This window comes from Pinus tabuliformis, chromosome X, assembly GCF_031772625.1.
Source record: "Pinus tabuliformis cultivar Carrire ecotype Pingquan chromosome X, CPIR1, whole genome shotgun sequence".
NCBI classification, from domain to species: Eukaryota; Viridiplantae; Streptophyta; class Pinopsida; order Pinales; family Pinaceae; genus Pinus; species Pinus tabuliformis.
The window spans coordinates 1170161753-1170181983 of NC_142308.1; the positions used below are offsets into that span (position 1 = coordinate 1170161753).

Sequence of the window (20231 nt, forward strand, 5' to 3'; positions counted from 1 at the left end):
CTAGAATCAATGTTGTTTCATCAACCAAGGAATCTTCACGAGAAGGGTTCTTTCGAACTCATTATTTTTCAGATCCTTGGACCTTGCCTTCACCTACGACCACATTAGTTGAAGGACAAGTCAGTGGAATGGCATTCCCTATGTCTGCAGCAGAGCTTAGATATCAGTCTATCGTCAACTCTGCAGACAACCACTCTACTCCTTTCTCTGAAGAGGAGCTAGATGGTGATGTGGCCCCGGCCTGGACCCTTGATTCTACCTCCGCCATGGACTGCTTAGATACGGTTTTACCTTCTGAAGAAGCAATCCTAGAAGTAATGATGGGTGTAGATCGACCTTGGGAAGACTTACACCATCATTCATATTTTCTTCCTCTGTTGCAGGAAGTAGAATCTAGGTTCTCCGAGCTCTTTACTAGTGATATTTGTACGGTATCAAATTCTTTGGCTCCAACACACTTTCGTGCCTAAGGTAATATGTCGATGATTTCAAAAACGATATCTATAAACATCTTTAGGAACCCTAACGTGATCGAGAATCTCTTCATCAGAGTCGAATGTTCCCCTGAAGAAATTCAAATTTACACCGACCTTTTCAAGGAATTTCGAGATGTATTCGCTTGGTCTTATGAATAAATGCCTGGCATTCATCATTCTATAATTCAACATGAGATCAAGATGTATGAAAATGCCAAACCGATTCGTCAAAGGCTTCGACCGGTTAACCCTAAGAGAGCAGCAGCCATTAAAGCTGAAGTAGAGAAGCTGCTCAAGGCGGGTTTCATATACCTTGTTCCTCTTACCGATTGGGCTTCTATTCCAGTCCCTGTGGATAAAAAGCAAGGAACAATCTGAGTATGTATTGACTTTAGAGACCTAAACAAGGCTTGTCCCAAAGATAATTACCCCATGCCATTCATTGATCAGATTATTGATGAGTGTGTGGGTAATGAGATTTTCTCCTTCATGGACGTTTTTCTGGTTATAATCAGATCTCTATCCGTCCTAAAGATCAGCATAAGACAACTTTTCTATGTCCCTGGGGTACCTTTGCATACAAAAAGATGCTTTTTGGTCTTAAAAATGCTGGAGCTACTTTCCAGCGAGCCATGTCATATGCTTTCCATGACATTAAACATATCATCGAAGCATACTTGGACGATCTAGCTGCTCGTTCTCGAAAGAGAACTAATCACCCTAGTCACCTTCGATTGGTTTTTGAGCGATGTCGTTTTTACAAGATCCGGTTGAATCCCAATAAGTGTGTTTTCGTGGTTACATCTGGTCGGTTATTAGGGTTCATTGTGTCAAATGAAGGGATTAGGGTTGATCCCTTCAAGGTAGAGGCAATAATTCAGTTGCCTCCCCCGTCCTCAATTCAGCAACTTCAAAGTCTTCAAGGGAAGGCTAATTTCTTAAGACGGTTCATAGCGAATTATGCCGAGATCACTAAAGGGTTCATGCATTTGCTACGGAAAGGAGTTCCATTTGTATGGGATGACTTTGCGCAGCGGTCGTTCGATGCCTTGAAAAAGGCATTAGTCTCTGCCCCGCTTTTGAGTCCACCGGATTATGGTAGGGACTTCCTTTTATATCTCGCTGTAGCAAAATCAACCATAGGTATGGTTCTCGTTCAGGAAGATGATGCTCTCACAGAGCATGTGATTTATTATTTGAGCCAAGGCTTGATAGGTCCTGAACTTCGCTATTCTCTGGTTGAGAAGTTGGCCTTGGCAGCTGTCCATGCTGTCCAGCGGCTCCGCCATTATATCTTGCTATGCAAAACTTTTGTCTTAGCAGCAGTTAATCCATTTCAATTTTTCCTTAGTAGCCGAGTGATTGGAGGCAAATATAATCGATGGATAGTCATTTTACAAGAATTCTTGTCCGCCAAGTCTAAGAAATCTATGGTTTTTTCTGAGCTAATTTCCGAGCTGCCTTGTGGAGAGGATACTATTTATGAGGAAAGTTTTCCCGACGAACATTTATTCCTCATCTCTTCACTCGACCCTTGGTATGGAGATATCATTGTCTATCTCCAGACTTCGAAGTTTCCCTCTACTTTCTCTAAGGATGAACGCCGAAAATTACGTCACCTGGCTAAAAATTATGTTATCATTGGTGATACATTATATCGTCGAGGGGTTGATTCAATTCTTCAGCGCTGTTTAACCCTAGAGGAAGCAGAGTCAGTGCTCAATGACTGCCACAGTGAAGCTTGTGGTGGTCATCTTTCAGGGCTTGCTACAGCTCAGCGTATATTGTGTGCCGGCTATTTTTGGCCTTCGCTCTTCAAAGATTGTGTTGAAGCGGTCAAATGTTGTCACCCCTGTCAAGTCTATACTCGGAAGATGCGTGCACACCCAGCTCTTCTTTTTCCCATTGTCACTGTCAGTCCTTTTACTAAGTGGGGTATTGATTTTACAACTTGTAATCCGCCTTCGACAGCGAATCACAAGTAATTATCGTGGTCGTAGATTCCTTCACCAAGTGGGCTAAGGCCATGCCCACTTATAAAAACAATAGTGAAATGGCAACATTGTTCCTTTTTAATCAGATTATCTCAAGGTTCAGTATCCCGAGAGAGATTGTCACTAACCATGGCAGTCATTTCCAGAATCAATTAATGTCTGAATTGGCTCTCAAATTCGGTTTCCGGCAGGAACATTCGTCTCCTTATTATCCTCAGGCCAATGGACATGTCGAGGCAGTGAACAAAACCCTTAAGATGATCCTGCAAAGGACGATCGACAAAAATCGATCCAATTGGCATCTTATGTTGTATCCGGCTCTTTGGGCATACTGAACCTCCGTAAAGACTGCTACAGGTTTTACACCTTTTCAGTTAGTTTATGGGATGGAATCTATCTTTCCTATTGAATGTGAAATTCCATCTCTTAAGTTAGCTATTGAGCTCCTTCCAGAGACTTCTAGTCTCGAAGAGCACCTCCTTCATTTGGAACATCTCGATGAGCAACGTCGAGATGCCACCACAATCAATGAGGCTCATAAGAAAAGGGTTAAAACTCAGTACGATAAAGCTGTCCGTCCTCGAGTCTTTTCTGAAGGCGACCTTGTCTTGGTCTATGACCAAGATAAGGACGCCTTGGGGCAAGCAAGTTCAAGCCTATGTGGTACGGTCCCTTCACAATTAAACGAGTTTTAGAAAAAGGGTCGTATGAGTTAATCGATTTTGAAGGAAACCAGTTGGCGGAGCCCCGAAACAAGCTCTACCTCAAGAAGTACTTTTCTTAAGTAGCAGCTAGGCAATGGCTTCTTTGTACATTTTGTATATTTGTACATATCTCATCGAGAGTTTTTTTATATCAACACTTTTTGGTCTGCTGTGGCAGGTTTTGATGGATGGCTTGGTCTATTTTGGATTCGCCTATGGTGCTAGTCGGCACACTCAGAACCTTGCTTCCGCAGCTTGGGTACTCTACTATCCAACTAGTCAGTTGATGGTGTGAAGGGAAGTATGCATTGGTCCCGCTTCAAATAATATGGCTGAGTATATTGTCGTCATTAATTACTATCCGAAGCAATTTCTTATGAAATCGATTCATTGGTAGTTTATCTTGATTCACTATTGATAGTGTCACAATTGAATAACATTTATCGGGTAAGGGATCCATGTTTATATCGCCAGTGTTTAAGGGTCAGGTTGTTGCAAAGATCATTCACTTATATTAATTATTTGCACATTCCAAGATCCCATAATTGGTTAGTCGATTCTATCGCTAATCAAGCATTAGACTGGCACATCAATCATTCATCACGATAAAATCAAGCATCAAAAAGTCGAACTGTATATATATATCATAAAACATCCCGAGTTTACATAAGTGTGTCCAAAATAATATACAAAATTGGGACTTAAATGCCCATAATCATGTCCAGTACATCTAATGCCTCGGCTCAGGATGAGCAGCTAAGTAGGCAACTACTGCATTGGCCACACGCCTAAGAGTGTGAACCCAGTCTCGTGGCATGCCAACCACATGATACTGCATCTCTACAGGGATATCCTCTGCGGCCTCCATCGGTACTCGATGAGTTAGTCTCACCAAGTGCTACTAAACTGTGTGTAGAATTCGCTCTCTGTCTACAGCCGCCTCTTCGGCCCCTCGATCGCGATGTCTGTGCCGTGGTGTTGAAGCCCTGAAAATTGGGTCGACAACAAGGGGGATACCCACCCGGTCCGGACCTTGGTTGGTAGCGCCTTATCCGTTTGGTGTAGCGGGTCCGACTGGGGATAATGGGACCAGTTTCCCAATCTAAGGGTGTGTGTGTGTGCAGAGTTGGATGATGCTGATCTAAGAGTTCTAATCTAAACTACTTTAATCTAATTCTATGCTATTGTAATCTAATGAAAACAACACATCTAATCTATGCTAACCCGGGATGTATTTCTTCTATTATGCGATCTAAAGAGATTTCAAATAATAACTGGTAATAAAGATCATTCAGCTATCATAAGAATGGAAATCAATTAAGATGAACCACTTTGCATAAAAAGTTAGGCAAAACAGTTGTGAACAGCATATCGCATAATAAGTTATTCATATATCAAACATAAATAAATGACTCCACCGTGCAAAAGTGCCAAATGGTAACTCAAACATTCATGCAATAACATATAAACAACTACAAACTGTATATCACTTTAAGAATATAAGCAGAAATGGTCAAGAGATAAAAGTACCATTTATGACTGGTCCTACTCATAAGCTTTAAGCAACAATGATTTATCTCTCCTTGTTCTAATATCTACCAAGAGTACAGAAGTGCAACATCAGTAGCAGATATCAAATGCAAACATTAATAAACCTTGATCCATTCATTCATCAAAACCTCCTCTAAGGGTGCAGAAGTGCATGTTCTGAGGACAAGTTTTTGACAAATTTCTGGACCCTTCTCTAAATGCCTGAGAAGGGTTTAAATATTGTTAACTAAATAACTTAATTACATAAATTTAGGATACGGTTTAAATGACCGCCCTTTATCTAAGCAAACTTATTTATAAAAATTGAATCTAATTTCTAACTATTTTTGCATTTGCTCCTTAGTGTTGCGAGCATGCAACATTTGCCTGGGAAGAGTCGGCTGGTTGTCTTCTACTTTTGCTTGGGCTACGAAAATAGAAATGGCAAGCGCTGGCACCACTTTTTAGTAAACTAGAAGATATTTTTGGGAATCATCTTCTGGCTGGGCAAATTTACTGCGTATATACTTGGTAACAACCCAAATTCCTCTTAAATTGCCTCTGCTTTTGCTATCTCGGTTTCCGGACTTGTGGATGACTAAGCAAGTTAGGGACTTTGCTTTCTGAACAATTTTCTTAGCGATGCGCGATTAGCGCTAGGCGCTAATCGCGCATCAAAAACTGCCTCCGTTCTTTGATCCGGGCCTTTCTGGTGCGTTTTTCGCCTTTAGCACTTTTTCCTTTACCGGGCATAAGCTTCAGAATTTTGTAAACATGCTGCTTTTGTGAGCTTTTGACCTTGAGTGTCGAATCGCCTATTGATATCAGCATCTGTTCAGTAATACTCTGAAATCTGCGTTTCTGTTGCATGCGGTATCCGTTTATGAGGGCATCTCTTCTCTGTTCTCCGAGCATTGACGCTTTCCCTTTTTCCTTAGATGTTTCCTGTTTATTGCTTCATGTTGTTTCCTGTTTTTTATTCCTGCAGTTCACGCAAAGGAAAAGAGTAGTGATAATAAATTTTGACACGAAAGCTTTAAGCTCTACGAATGTATAAAATCATGACACCCACAGTGAACTGACTCTTCGAAAAACACAAAACTATCCTTCATGAATACTTTGGCGTACATTCATTAATTTCCTTTAAGGCGAGCGCCCAATTTTTGGTTTAGGGACAGCTTTTCTTGAATGCTGAGCTGAGGAAAATTTGAGATGGGTGATTTCTGCAATTCGCATCGCATCATCGCGGATCGTATTATCAAGATGTGTCATCGCAGAGTTTCCTAATCAGTTTAGCGCAGAATCGCACAGATCACAGGATCGCAGCATCGCAAGATCGCAGATCGCATTTATCGCAGATCGCATTTATCGCAAATCGCATTTATCGTTGCAATTTGTTAAGTTATTGTGTGTTGTTTATGCGATGTTGCGATATGCGATGTCGCATATCGGCCATCAGAGATTTCTTAAGATTTTCATTTATGGGCGCTTCTTAATGTATGCGATGCGATGAATTTCGCGTCGCTTCTTCGCAGTTTTTTATTGTGCTCATAAAGAAATGTTTCACTCTTCTCCGTGCGATGTATTTTTTTGAGGAGTATAATACAAAAAAATTTATAAAAATTTTTGAATTTTTACTAAGGGTCCCCACTTCTTTAGTGTTATTGCTAATACTAAAGAAGGAGGGGGGTTGTTAGTGGTCACAACAATGGCGATTCACTTGGAAGAACCAGTTATCTCTGCTTTTCTATTGAATTTTTCTTTTTAAACTTCCAAAACAGAAAAATTTTCATAAATCTAAACTTTGTTATGGACAGATAGAGTACATTATGCCTTATTCTATCAATGATATTTTGTTTCAACCTCTTTCTATTCTAATTGTTTGCTTCCTCAGGCTTGTCCTTGTATTTATATCAGCCATTACTTGGTCTTGTAAAGATAAAATAAAGTCTTCTCTGTGTGCTAGCCTTAAAATATGCTCGTTTGTCGTAGGTAGAGCCTCTGCTGCCAGCAGGCGTCCATAGCCTCGACAGGGTTACCTGTTACCCAGCAATGATCCTTTATCCTGTTTAAGGTTATCTACAACCTTCAAAGAAAAATACATATTGACACTTTTTCCTTTTTTATTCTTAAAGAACAATGTCTTGGTTTGGTAGCCAAATTATGACACAGTCATTCACTTGATTTACACTTTTGCTGAACAAGTTGGCTCGTGATGAGACCCCTTGTCTTTTGATTTCAACAATCTTGAGTCATTGCCCTGTTTTGATGGACAGTGTTTGGCAAAGTCAGCAAAGTTATAATATCTGTGATCATGATAAGTCGGCTCGTGATGAGACCTCTTATTCTTTGAGATATAGTGTTTCTTGGATTGTCCCTCTGAATGCTGCGATTTTCTTTAACAGGGAGGAAATCATTGTTTTCCTTAAGAAAGCTCTGGACGACAATAATAGAGTTTGAAAACAGCAGTTTTACAGAGAATCTTTATTTTGTTATTGATACCTTTCATTGTGCTGATATAAAACAATTCCTTCGCTAAAGGTTGCTTTCATCAAACTTTTTGAAGTTGAAACTAGTATCATATCTAGGCTAAAGTTTTTAACTGTATCTGTCAATAATAAAGATCAGATTTTCAAAAAATTTCTATTTATACAAGCGAAAAGCTCAAAATCTGAAAGAGAATTGGTGTCTTTTCGCGAATACCGATAGTAACCATTAACAACTGGTTTTATTATGAAAAAGAAAAGAAAAAACAAAACTATTCTACAAAATAGAAGAATAATCTTCTATGGAAAATATACTTTAAGGATTCGCCCATTAACAGGCAAAGAATCCCTTCTACCTGCTAGATCCTGTAAGGCAAACGTTGATGGACCTATGACCTCAACAATCTGAAAAGGACCAAGCCACATCTTTTGAAATTTTATATGTTTGCCCTTTTCTTCATGAGCCTTATCCCATTTTAAAACTAAATCTCCCATCTGAAAAAAATTTCTGGTCATTATGTTTGAATCAAAAGAGGATTTTATTAGCGCTTGATGATGAGCATGGGTTTTCTTAGCTTGTTCTCGTTGCTCTTCTAATTTGATTATTTCCATTTGTCTTAGTTGTATGGAGGAAGTAGGTACTTCATCAATGTATTGTATTAAAGACAAAGAGGGAATGACTAAGTGGGTTGGAAGAACCACTTCTTTCCCATAAAATAAATTAAAGGGGGAAGTGCCAATCGAAGCTTTTTTTGTTATTCTATCTACCCATAAAGCATTTACCAAAGCTTTATGCCAATTCTTTTGGTTCTGGTCAACTGTTCTTTTAATAATCTTGATTAGGTTTTTATTTGTTGACTCAGCTAACCCATTACCTTGCGGATAGTAATTGGCCAAATATTTTAGTTTGAACCCTCTTTTAAGTGCGAACTCAGTCATTGCATTTCCAGAAAAGTATGATGCATTATCAAACATTAAAGCCGTTGGCAATCCAAACCTAGTGATTATAAATTGATCTATGAATTCAATAATATTTTCAGAATTAGCTGTCTTGAGAGGAACTGCCTCTACCCATTTAGTAAAATAATCTGTTGCCGTGAGGATGTATCTATGCTGCTTAGAAGAGTGAGGAACGATCTCACCTATTATGTCCAAGCCCCACTAGCTGAATGGTTGCTCGATGTTTACCAGTTGTAGTGGCAGGGACGGCTTCTTTTGTCTTCCAGCAGTAGTTTGGCAGACTTGACATTTCCTCACGTAACTGTGTGAATCTTTGAACAGCGTAGGCCAGTAATATCTTGCACGTAAAATTTTATGTGCAGTAGCATCTCCAACATAGTGTTCGCCTGCTGGTCCATCGTGGAGTTCCTGCAAAACTTTTTCAGCTTCAGTTTTTTCAAGACATCTAAGAAGAACAGAATCATAATTCCTTCTAAAAAGAATATCATTTATGAGCTGATATTGTTTAGCTTTCAATCTCAGAGCTCTTTTCTTAGTGTGATCCAGGTGTGATGGAGCATACCCTTTCTTAAGATAATAAATGATATCAGCATACAATGATTCTGCATCGTTTAGGCTTACCTCATACATTTGTATCTCTTCGGATGAGATTTCAGAGATTTGCGATGCTCCAACCAACATTTTGCAGAAGCCTTGACCTCTTACAATGTTTGCTGGTTTAATCTCAAGGTCATATTCCTGTAAAGCAGTGATCCAATTTGCTCTTTTCTCGCCCATATCCTTCTATACTAGAAGATTTATTACAGCTGGAAACGGTACTATGATCTTAGTGTGGGTTTTGAGTAAGAAAGGTCTGAAATATTTGATCGCTTTGAAAATAGCATAGGCCTGTTTTTCTACGTCTGAATAATTGAGTTCAGCACCTTGTAAATTTGAGCTAAAAAACGCAATTGGAGCTTCCGCTTTTTCTTGATTGGCTTGAGTTAGAATCACAGCATATGATTTCTCTGAGGCAAATGTGTATAAAACAAAAGATTCTGAAAAATTCGGGGTTGCTAAAGATGGAGCATTAATAATAGCTTGCTTGATCAGGTTGAATGCTTCATGTTCATCTTGACCCCATTTGAAATTTGAATTCTTTTTAATCATGGTTTGCAAAGGAGACACAATTCGTGAAAAATTTGGGACAAATCTCTTTGCAAAATTGATTTGACCAAGGAAAGATTGCATGGCTTTTTTATTATGAGGTAGAGATATTTCAGAGATTTCTTTGATTCTGTCAGGATCAATGTGAATATCGGATTTTGACACTATGAATCCTAGACGTTTTCCTTCACTTAATGCGAAAAAAGATATCTTTGGGTTAAGTGAAATCCCATACCTTAAACATCGTTGAAAAATTTGTTTTAAATCTTTGAGATGGTCGCTTCGCTTCTTGGAGTACACTGTTATATCATCCAAATAAATCACTACATATTTATTGACTAAACCCTTAAATGCGATGTCCATGGCTCTTTGAAATGTAGCATCGGCATTAATCAAACCAAATGGCATCTTTCGATATGCATATGTGCCCCATTTAGTTCTGAATGTGGTTTTCAACTGATCATTGGGATGCACCAGCACTTGATTATATCCCTAAAATCCGTCCAAGAAAGACATCAGTTCTGAGCCTGCTACTGCCTGTAATATCTGTTCCATAGGTGGAAGAGGAAAATTGTCTTTTTGACAGGCTTTGTTAAGATTCTGAAAATCGATACAGATTCTAATATCTCCGTTTTTCTTTCTAACGGGTACCATATTGGAGACCCATTTGGAATGTCTGACGGGGAAAATTATTCTGGCTTTTAATAACTTATTTAGCTCAGTTTTTATCTGATTTTCTAAATTGGGGTGGATCTTTCTCAGTTTTTGTTGGACAGGTTTTTCGTTGTCAATCATAGGAATAGTATGCTGAATGATAGAAGTGTCGTACGTCTTCAGCTCATCGTAATTCCAGGCAAAAACATTTTTATATTGTCTCAAAAGACAAATATATGCTAGTTTTTCTTCGGGGACTAGGCCGATGCCTAGATTAACGTTTTGTGGTTTATCATCGGTTCCTAGGTTTACTAATTCGTAGTTCAGAGTTGGAATGTATAGCTTTGAATTGGTAGACCTTTTAAACCGGTTTTTCAAATCGTATAAGTCTTCTAACTTAACCACCGATTTAGGTATAGCATTATCAGTGCTATTTTGTTGTATTTGTCGATCGTGATGGTCTTCGTCAATTATCTTATTGGAGTAGGATCCTTCAGAAGTGAGGCAATTTACAATATCAGGATCGTCATTGAATACTCTCCAATTTGTAATGTTGTCAGGGATGGACGGTCTAAAGATTAATTCTATTGAGAATCTATCTGGACTAAAGTCTTCGGAGGGAATAAACCTAGAGGCTACGTTAGCCAAAAGGTTTGCGCTTGCATTTTGGAGTCTCGAGATTGAAGAAACATTAAATGCTATGAAATGCTCAGTCAGATCTTGTACTAAAGATTGATAGTGTTTTAAATGACCTGATAGGCAATGTATAGTGTTACGTACTTGTTTGACGATAATCTCAGAGTCTCTGAAGACTTGAAGATACTTGACGTTTAACCCGATTGCTTTGTATAGGCCTTGCACCAAGGCCTCATATTCTGTTGTATTGTTTGTGCAATTGAATTCGAGTCTGCACGTAAGCATGGTCTTGTTTCCTTCTGGACTAATCAGAATGCATCCTGCTCCTGCTCCTTCGTTAGATTTAGAGCCATCGAAATATAATTTCCAAAACAAAGATGTATTTACAGGTTCATCTACAAAATTAACACACTTTGAACTATCAGTTTGGGAAAAAAATTCGACTTGGGACAAAACTGAATTTTCTAAGTAAGGTGATGTGTGAGCATTGAAATTACCGAGAAAAGAATCTACCGAGTAATTGCCTATGATACTGCTGTTATACAATACTGCTTCATTTTCTCCCTCTAATTCTGTTACTATGTACTTCTGGTGTAACTCTCGTTCAACCTTTATTTGATTCGGTTTACCGTTGTAGGGTAACCACATGTGCGACCAGTCGGTTGCAAAGTATCCATGGAGTTTCTCGGACCAATCCCTGCTAAGAATTAAGCCATAGAATTCTGGGATATCAGCCACTAGAATGTCAATAACCTGACATACCTTCGGGTTAGATGACAATCTTATGGTTACTTGATTAATTTCACCAATCACTTCGACTTGAGATCGATCAAGCTGAACTATGCGCACTGCGGATTTTTGTGGTTGAACATTTAACTTAGCACATATTGATCTGGGTAAAATATTTGATGAAGCACTGGAATCTACCAAACAATTGTGCACATTTTTGTTGAAAATCTCGTAAGTGAGAAGAAAAGGGGGAGTGTGAGATCTTGATCTTCCTCCAATAAAGGCGATATCATTTGGATCAATCTTATTGATCGTGTTAGTTGGAGGTCTTCCCATGTTGTGGGAAGCTTGAGAGAGTACAGAGGTAGGCAAAGGTACAATAGGCACAGCATGTAATTCTTTCATCATTATCTTCTGTTGATGCTTCAATTTGCTCAATTCATAAAGGGTAATATTAGCCCTAGTCTTTTTCATGTCATCAATAATCGTGTACTCCATTTCATCCGATACTATCAGTGTTTTTGATGGAGTTGTTTGATCTGCTCGGACTGGGCTAGATTGAGTCGCTTTAGTAGTTGTTTTATTTGTTGCGACTTTATCTTTTGTTGTAGGGCTTGCGCTCTTCTGCTTAGGGGTAGTTTGGGGAGGATCAAGCTGATTTTTTCTTCGTGTGCTAACCAGAAATACTTCTTGATCTTCTTCTTGTGGGAGGATGAAATCCCACATTCCTTGTAATTCCACAACTTCTTCGTCATCGGTCTGCCCTTTAGTGGCACTTTCTTCTTCTTCCTCTTCCTCAGTTTCAGCATTGGAGATGGCATTGGGTGGTTTTGCATCCGTTGAAAGACCTCTTTTAAAAGCTTTGTAGGGCTTTTTTAAAGAAGTTTCTGCTACTTGTTTTTTTATGTCAACCATCTCATTAGACATGGTCTTTAATACTTTCTGCAATCCTTCCAAATCGAAAGGGTCTTTTGTTTGTTTCTTTTTGGAGTCTTCCTTGAAGGTGATTTTTTTAGACTTGCGTTCCTCTATCGCGGATCTCTTTTCCAGGGCTATTACGCGTTTCTCTACTGCTATCACCTCTGTCATGTTTTCAACTAAGGTTGTTTTATTCGCTCTATCCACGAAGATTGCTATGTTTGATGGTAAAGCAGTAATATACCATTCACATCGTACTTCTTCGCTGGGTTGGGAAGTAGTGGGAATTTTGTTGAGAATTTTATTGAACTGTAAATCGAAATCTTTGATAAGTTCTTTAGCTTGGGCCTTAAGATTGGATAGGTCATTGATTAATGTTGTTGTTGATCTGTCATCACCAAACTTGATAAGGAATTGATTCTAGAATATATCCCAACTTGTGATAGACCCGGAGGGTAATGAAAAATACCATGACCCGGCTGTCCCTTGCAGTGTATAGGGAAAAATCCGAACAACAACATCTTCGTTAGTAACTCCGTTGAGATTGATAGAAAGCATGAAATTGTTTATGTGTTCTTCTGCTAGCATGCCTGCTTCTGGATTGAATTTGGGCAGCCATTTCTCAGGATGGGCCGGTATTTGACTCAAGGGCGCAGGCATTAAAACTGCCCCAGGGTTGTTCCATGGAGACTGGGCCATCGTTGAGCTGCTAGTAGAGAAAAGTGCAGAAGATGATCTTTGTGGCTGGGAAGATGAGGATATTATGATCGTAGATGATTGAAGAGGGGTTGTGGGAGTCCCGGTAGACGGATGGATGATGGTTTGGAATGGAGGTGTGGGTGGTTGACTTCGCGGTGAGGTAGTTGAAATGGGCGATGTAGACGAAAGAGTCTCACTGTCAGACTCTTGTGGTGATTTCCTCGCTCTTTTCCTGGTGGGAAGAGGCAACTCAGTTGGCTGGATGCCAAATTTTTCACTCTTTAACCTGGTTAGTGGATGAGCAGGATTGTACTGCGAAGTCACACCGCTTTGAGATTTATCAGACCTCTAAGGAGAAATGGAAAATCCCTGAAGTTTGTGAATCAGAGATTCAACTCCAGGAGGTTTAATGGTAGACTGGTCTGAAATATCAGGGTGTGTAGCAGCGATTGATACTCAAGCGACTTCTGACTCTGGATTTAAATATACTGGAGAAGTCAGGGGAGATGATGAGGGCGATTTACTCTCAGAATGGTATTTAGATTTTGATTTAAGTGCCATTCATAGTTCAGGCCCTCCTTCTAGTGCCAAATATGTTGAAGCCCTGAAAATTGGGTCGACAACAAGGGGGATACCCACCCGGTCCGGACCTTGGTTGGCAGCTCCTTATCCGTTTGGTGTAGCGGGTCCGACTGGGGATAATGGGACCAGTTTCCCAATCTAAGGGTGTGTGCGTGTGCACAGTTGGATGATGCTGATCTAAGAGTTCTAATCTAAGCTACTTTAATCTAATTCTATGCTATTGTAATCTAATGAAAACAGCACATCTAATCTATGCTAACCCGGGATGTATTTCTTCTATTATGCGATCTAAAGAGATTTCAAATAATAACTGGTAATAAAGATCATTCAGCTATCATAAGAATGGAAATCAATTAAGATGAACCACTTTGCATAAAAAGTTAGACAAAACAGTTGTGAACATCATATCGCATAATAAGTTATTCATATATCAAACATAAATAAATGACTCCACCGTACAAAAGTGCCAAATGGTAACTCAAACATTCATGCAATAACATATAAACAACTAAAAACTGTATATCACTTTAAGAATATAAGCAGAAATGGTCAAGAGATAAAAGTACCATTTATGATTGGTCCTACTCGTAAGCTTTAAGCAACAATGATTTATCTCTCCTTGTTCTAATATCTACCAAGAGTACAGAAGTTCAACATCAGTAGCAGATATCAAATGCAAACATTAATAAACCTTGATCCATTCATTCATCAAAACCTCCTCTAAGGGTGCAGAAGTGCATGTTCTGAGGACAAGTTTTTGACAAATTTCTGGACCCTTCTCTAAATGCCTGAGAAGGGTTTAAATACTGCTAACTAAATAACTTAATTACATAAATTTAGGATACGGTTTAAATGACCGCCCTTTATCTAAGCAAACTTATTTCTAAAAATTGAATCTAATTTCTAACTATTTCTGCATTTGCTCCTTAGTGTTGCGAGCATGCAACATTTGCCTGGGAAGAGTCGGCTGGTTGTCTTCTACTTTTGCTTGGGCTACGAAAATAGAAATGGCAAGCGCTGGCACCACTTTTTAGTAAACTAGAAGATATTTTTGGGAATCATCTTCTGGCTGGGCGAATTTACTGCGTATATACTTGGTAACAACCCAAATTCCTCTTAAATTGCCTCTGCTTTTGCTATCTCGGTTTCCGGACTCGTGGATGACTAAGCAAGTTAGGGACTTTGCTTTCTGAACAATTTTCTTAGCGATGTAGCGCTAATCGCGCATCAAAAACTGCCTCCGTTCTTTGATCCGGGCCTTTCTGGTGCGTTTTCCGTCTTTAGCGCTTTTTCCTTTACCGGGCATAAGCTTCAGAATTTTGTAAACATGCTGCTTTTGTGAGCTTTTGACCTTGAGTGTCGAATCGCCTATTGATATCAGCATCTGTTCAGTAATACTCTGAAATCTGCGTTTCTGTTGCATGCGGTATCCATTTATGAGGGCATCTCTTCTCTGTTCTCCGAGCATTGACGCTTTCCCTTTTTCCTTAGATGTTTCCTGTTTATTGCTTCATGTTGTTTCCTGTTTTTTATTCCTGCAGTTCACGCAAAGGAAAAGAGTAGTGATAATAAATTTTGACACGAAAGCTTTAAGCTCTACGAATGTATAAAATCATGACACCCACAGTGAACTGACTCTTCGAAAAACACAAAACTATCCTTCATGAATACTTTGGCGTACATTCATTAATTTCCTTTAAGGCGCGCGCCCAATTTTTGGTTTAGGGACAGCTTTTCTTGAATGCTGAGCCGAGGAAAATTTGAGATGGGTGATTTCTGCAACTCACATCGCATCATCGTGGATCGCATTATCAAGATGTGTCATCGCAGAGTTTCCTGATTAGTTTAGCGCAGAATCGCACAGATCGCAGCATCGCAAGATTGCAGATCGCATTTATCGCAGATCGCATTTATCGCAAATCGCATTTATCGTTGCAATTTGTTAAGTTATTGTGTGCTGTTTATGCGATGTCGCATATCGGCCATCGGAGATTTCTTAAGATTTTCATTTATGGGCGCTTCTTAATGTATGCAATGCGATGAATTTCGCGTCGCTTCTTCGCAGTTTTTTATTGTGCTCATAAAGAAATGTTTCACTCTTCTCCGTGCGATGTATTTTTTTGAGGAGTATAATACAAAAAAATTTATAAAATTTTTTGAATTTTTTACTAAGGGTCCCCACTTCTTTAGTGTTATTGCTAATACTAAAGAAGGAGGGGGGTTGTTAGTGGTCACAACACGTGGGAACCCATCTGGTCGTACCGGCCCAATATCTGGAACATGATCATCATATTAGTCATTTGAATCCTATCAAAAATATTTTTCAAAATTCATTATTATATTTGAAAAATCACAAAAAAAATCATAAAATCAAAAAACACTTACCTATGTCGCCCCATGCTGTGGTCAGTGGTAATACTAGATCGGGATCTCCTCGGAAGTCCAACCCAGCATAAGGGTAGTCATCTACGGCAATGATCTGCTGCTCCCACTAGGAGAAGAAGTCATCGTCGAATGCAGTCCGTGGGATGTCCCCACCTCCTAGACGTTTCATCAAGTCAGCCCACCTGCCCATGCATGGATCTCGTGGGGTGCTGATTGAAACCGGTACTCTAGGACGAAGTGCAGGGACCCTCTCAAAGAAGAAAGAGCACAAAATGGTTCCATATCCGAAGTTTTTGGTCTGCCCTTTCTTGATAGAGGTAAGCTGGCTTTTCAGGTTGGCCAGAAGAGGAGTACACCAGTCAAATACAGTGGTCAGACAGTCTACCGCCAAGCTCATGGCTAGCCATGATGCCTGGTGCAAAGAAGTTGATCCATTCACTCTAGCTATGGTGAACAGGATTATCCTCAGCGATAAACTCTCCACATGTTTGATTGGAATTTGACTTCCAATCTTCTCTGGATGTCCCGGGCAGTATATATGTACGTAGTCCTCGATCGAGAGACTGCCTCGTGATCTGCCCATTGAATGTACCACCTCTCCCCTCCGAGAAAGGCCTGTGATGAAATAAATGTCTTCAACCTCTATCTTGAGCAGCATCTGGTCAATCATAAACGCGTCATCCTCGATGCTCCAATAGTGAATGAGAATTTCCAGCAGGCGAGTGTTTGCTTTCATATTTGGCATTTTAAATAAATTTAGCAAACCACATCCCCGTAAGGCATCCAAATAATTAGGATCATTCATAACCTCATCATCCACTGCAACATGCTCTCTTTCTCTCCAAGTGATTGGCATCCTAAAGAAAAAATGAACTTAGACTATTACTTTTTTGTTTGAAGATTTCGCGGCGTATACGCAGGGTCCATTTTACACGCAGTCGCGTGTAGGGCCTGCATATACGCGGGTTTCATATATCCAACCCGCGTATACGCCACGAGGAAATTTTTTACAAAAATTCAACAGTAAAACTTAAATTAAAAATTCTAAAACTAGTCACAATTGGATACAAGATAAGTATAAGGGTTACCTGGTGAATTTGGAAGAATCTGAACGGTTGAATTCGGCATATGGAAAAGTTTTCTCCTTTTGCTCCACTCCTTTGCTCTCAAAATCAAATGGTGAAAATGGTGAGTCCAAAAACTATTTTATAGGCTTTGAAAATGCAAAATTTTTTCAAAACTTGATTTTGTTTGGTCTCATGTAACTTTTAACTTGGGAGCTTGGAATGTCGAGAATGGTTTGATTTTCAGGACATTTTGGACGTTTTTTTGATAGTTTTGAGACGGTTCCATGACTGCTGACCCGTCATGGCAGGTATCATTTTCTCACTGGCATATAGGTTAGGGAAGCCATTTTTTCGTTGCATTATGCATACTAGCCTCCATTTGTCGATACACTTGCCATAGGGTTGATCCCATCGTGTTATGGTTCGTAAACCACCTTCACTCGCCGATTTTTAAATCATGACACGATGGTAGAGCCATCCTTTTCATGGGCATCGTAGTTAGCACCTCACTGACATTTGTTGCCCATGCTACTTCGATCTGAGTAGGCTCGGGAGTCCTCTGTAGTCCCGCCATGACTTATGCGATGAAGACTCATTCCTCTTTGCTTCTTCACTTCATTCTGGCCTTATACCCTAGAGGCTCCTTTGTGTTGATTTGTACTACTGCATTGCATTTTGACCACTTGCACCTTTTGGCCTTGAGCCAGCTTCACTTGGACTCGTGTTTAAGCCAACTTTTGACCATGACGACTGCAAAATTAGACTTGCATGCCCTTGACTTCTACAACTTGACACACCTTGACCTGTGGAAGGAACACACCTTTGAGTGTCTTTGACCAGTTTTCACCTCCCTACATTGAGCATAGGATTATTCCAGTCCTAGGAACTAGATCATCTGCTTCACCGACACTCGTTCTTTCCACTGTATTATAGCATTCTTTTATTCTTTTTCCAGCTTAAAGAAAAAGACAAAAAAATTGTGTATTCCAAAAAGAGCGGGAATGGGACAATATTTCCACTTATTGTTGGCAGCTAGAGTTAGTCGTGTCGCCTTTGAACAAAGCACTCAAAACAAAGTCTCCTCTGTTTGGGCAGGATTTAGTTTGACTTAGGTACGCCTTAACCTTGTTTATTGTGGCCCCTGTTCCTGGAGCTCTTATTGTCAACATCGGGGATTTGTTAACATCCAAATCCAAAAAAATGCACAACGCTACCTAAAATGCCAAAGTCAGGGAACTTTCCAGTGGATATGTTCAAACGACTTCGCTCCTTTAGCGCATTTTCACATCCTGGCAGGCTTGAATTCCAGTAATTTCATGAAATGTGAGTTCATGATTTCACTAAACACAAAGATAAAGCTAATTTCTATAACGGATTGCTTGGAATAATATCACAGAATACAGGTGGATGGATTGATAAATTTCCATTTCCACATCTAGTAGAATTCGAGCCATTAACGTGCGTGCCGCGGGGGCCAGTCCCTTTCATCATGCACGTGGCACAGACACACAGGCTATGAATCAAAACTGCTACGGTCATACTGGCACATGTTGTTGCCATGGTACTGATACCTACTACTATTGCATGCTCCAGTTGGCAGGGCCAATTATTTTTACCGGTTCTGATAAATTAGAGCCACTGCCACCATAGTGACAGAGGCGACGAAGCCGTTAGTTTGACTGATCGCACTTCCATTGAGGTTTGGATGTGGCTAGTCAGCTCAAGCTAGGCCTTGGTGTTACTGGTTTTAACCAAGTCTGAAAGTCCTAAGGGGCAGGGTCTACGTTTACTGTTTTAAAAGGTACACCCTGGTCTTACAGTCCTAAAAAGTTAGGTTCTGAAAGGCTGTAAGGTCTTGCCCTACTTTGGAAGGGAAAAGTCTTATCTTAACTCTTACAACGTCCTGAAAGATCGACCTAGATATTGTCTTGATCCTCCAAAAGTTGAGGAATCAGTAGCGGTCTATAAAACATTCAGGGTATCAAATTTGGTTAATTTTATACCACTTTTTCTAAATAGATTTGTTTCTTCATTCTTTGTGACAGTTCATTTACTTGGGCAGATGGAACCTTTTGTTTCAATCCACTACCAATTCCAGAGCAATAGGATTTTGCACTGCAACTTCACTGCTTTCCATGGGGATTAGAGTTTGTCATTGAGGTTATTTGAACTGTGATCTTGATGTTGTTCCCTTTTTAAACAGACAACTTTGGTTGAGTTCGTTTCTTGTTGAACAAGCCTTTTTTATGTTACAATGTTTGTAAAGGCTAAACTGTTAAATTTGGGGTTTTGCCAGTGTAAGAAGGGCATTACATAAGAAGTATGAGAGTTTTTTTATATATCTCAAAAATGAATTCTTTAATTGCCCAAATATGCAAATGAATGCCCTTCCATGTCTTAGAACTATTACTTGGATATGTCTCTTTGGTTGATATGGAAACCTTCAATCTCAAAATGAATCATCTCATTTTTATATGTGTATGGATTGTTATATGGACATGGGTGTTCTTCTGTTTTAAACTGAATTCATTTATAGTGTTCTTTCATATTTATGCCCATGTCATGTTCCTGCAATGGGAAATGCTTGTTTTTCATTCTTATTTTCTTTCAGTTATTAGAAATTGTTATTTGTTCTGGTCTGATACACGTTTCCAATTCTTGCAGAAAAGACATTGTTTGGAGAAAATGAGTGGTGTTTTTTCACTCCTAGGGACAGGAAGTATCCAAATGGTTCTCGCCCCAACAAGGTTGTTGGCTCAAGATACTGGAAAGCCACAAGTGCAGATAAACCCATCACTGCTAAGGGCAACAACAGGCGTGTTGGCATCAAGAAGGCTTTGGTTTTCTATGTCAGAAAAGCACCTAAAGGAAACAAGGCTAATTGGATTATGCATGAAAACCTCCTTGCTTATGTCAATAGATCTGCAAAGAAGAAGGGAAGCTTAAGGATATGTGATTGTTCCTGTGGATTTTCTTCTATGTATATTCTTGTGTGTCAATAGACATTGTAGGTGTTGTTTGGTTTAAAACACCTGTCAGGTTGGATGACATTATGGCCTAGTCATGACAGGGCCTAGACCAGGTAGACTCTAGAGGATGAATGTATCTGGGAAAAATCAATTTGGGAAACAGGGGGTTGTTTTCTATATTATAGAAATCAAGGGTTTTCTAATTTAATCCAGAGGCTTTCAATAAGGAAAACTATAAATATCAAATATTATTTTTGTTCCTCAATCCAATTTAAAAATGAGGGCTTGTGATGGGT

General features: G+C 39.5%; 1 pseudogene; it reads left to right on the top strand.

Moving 5' to 3' along the window:
- LOC149144081 (uncharacterized) overlaps positions 1-20231 on the top strand; it is a 28219-nt pseudogene that overhangs the window by 7193 nt on the left and 795 nt on the right.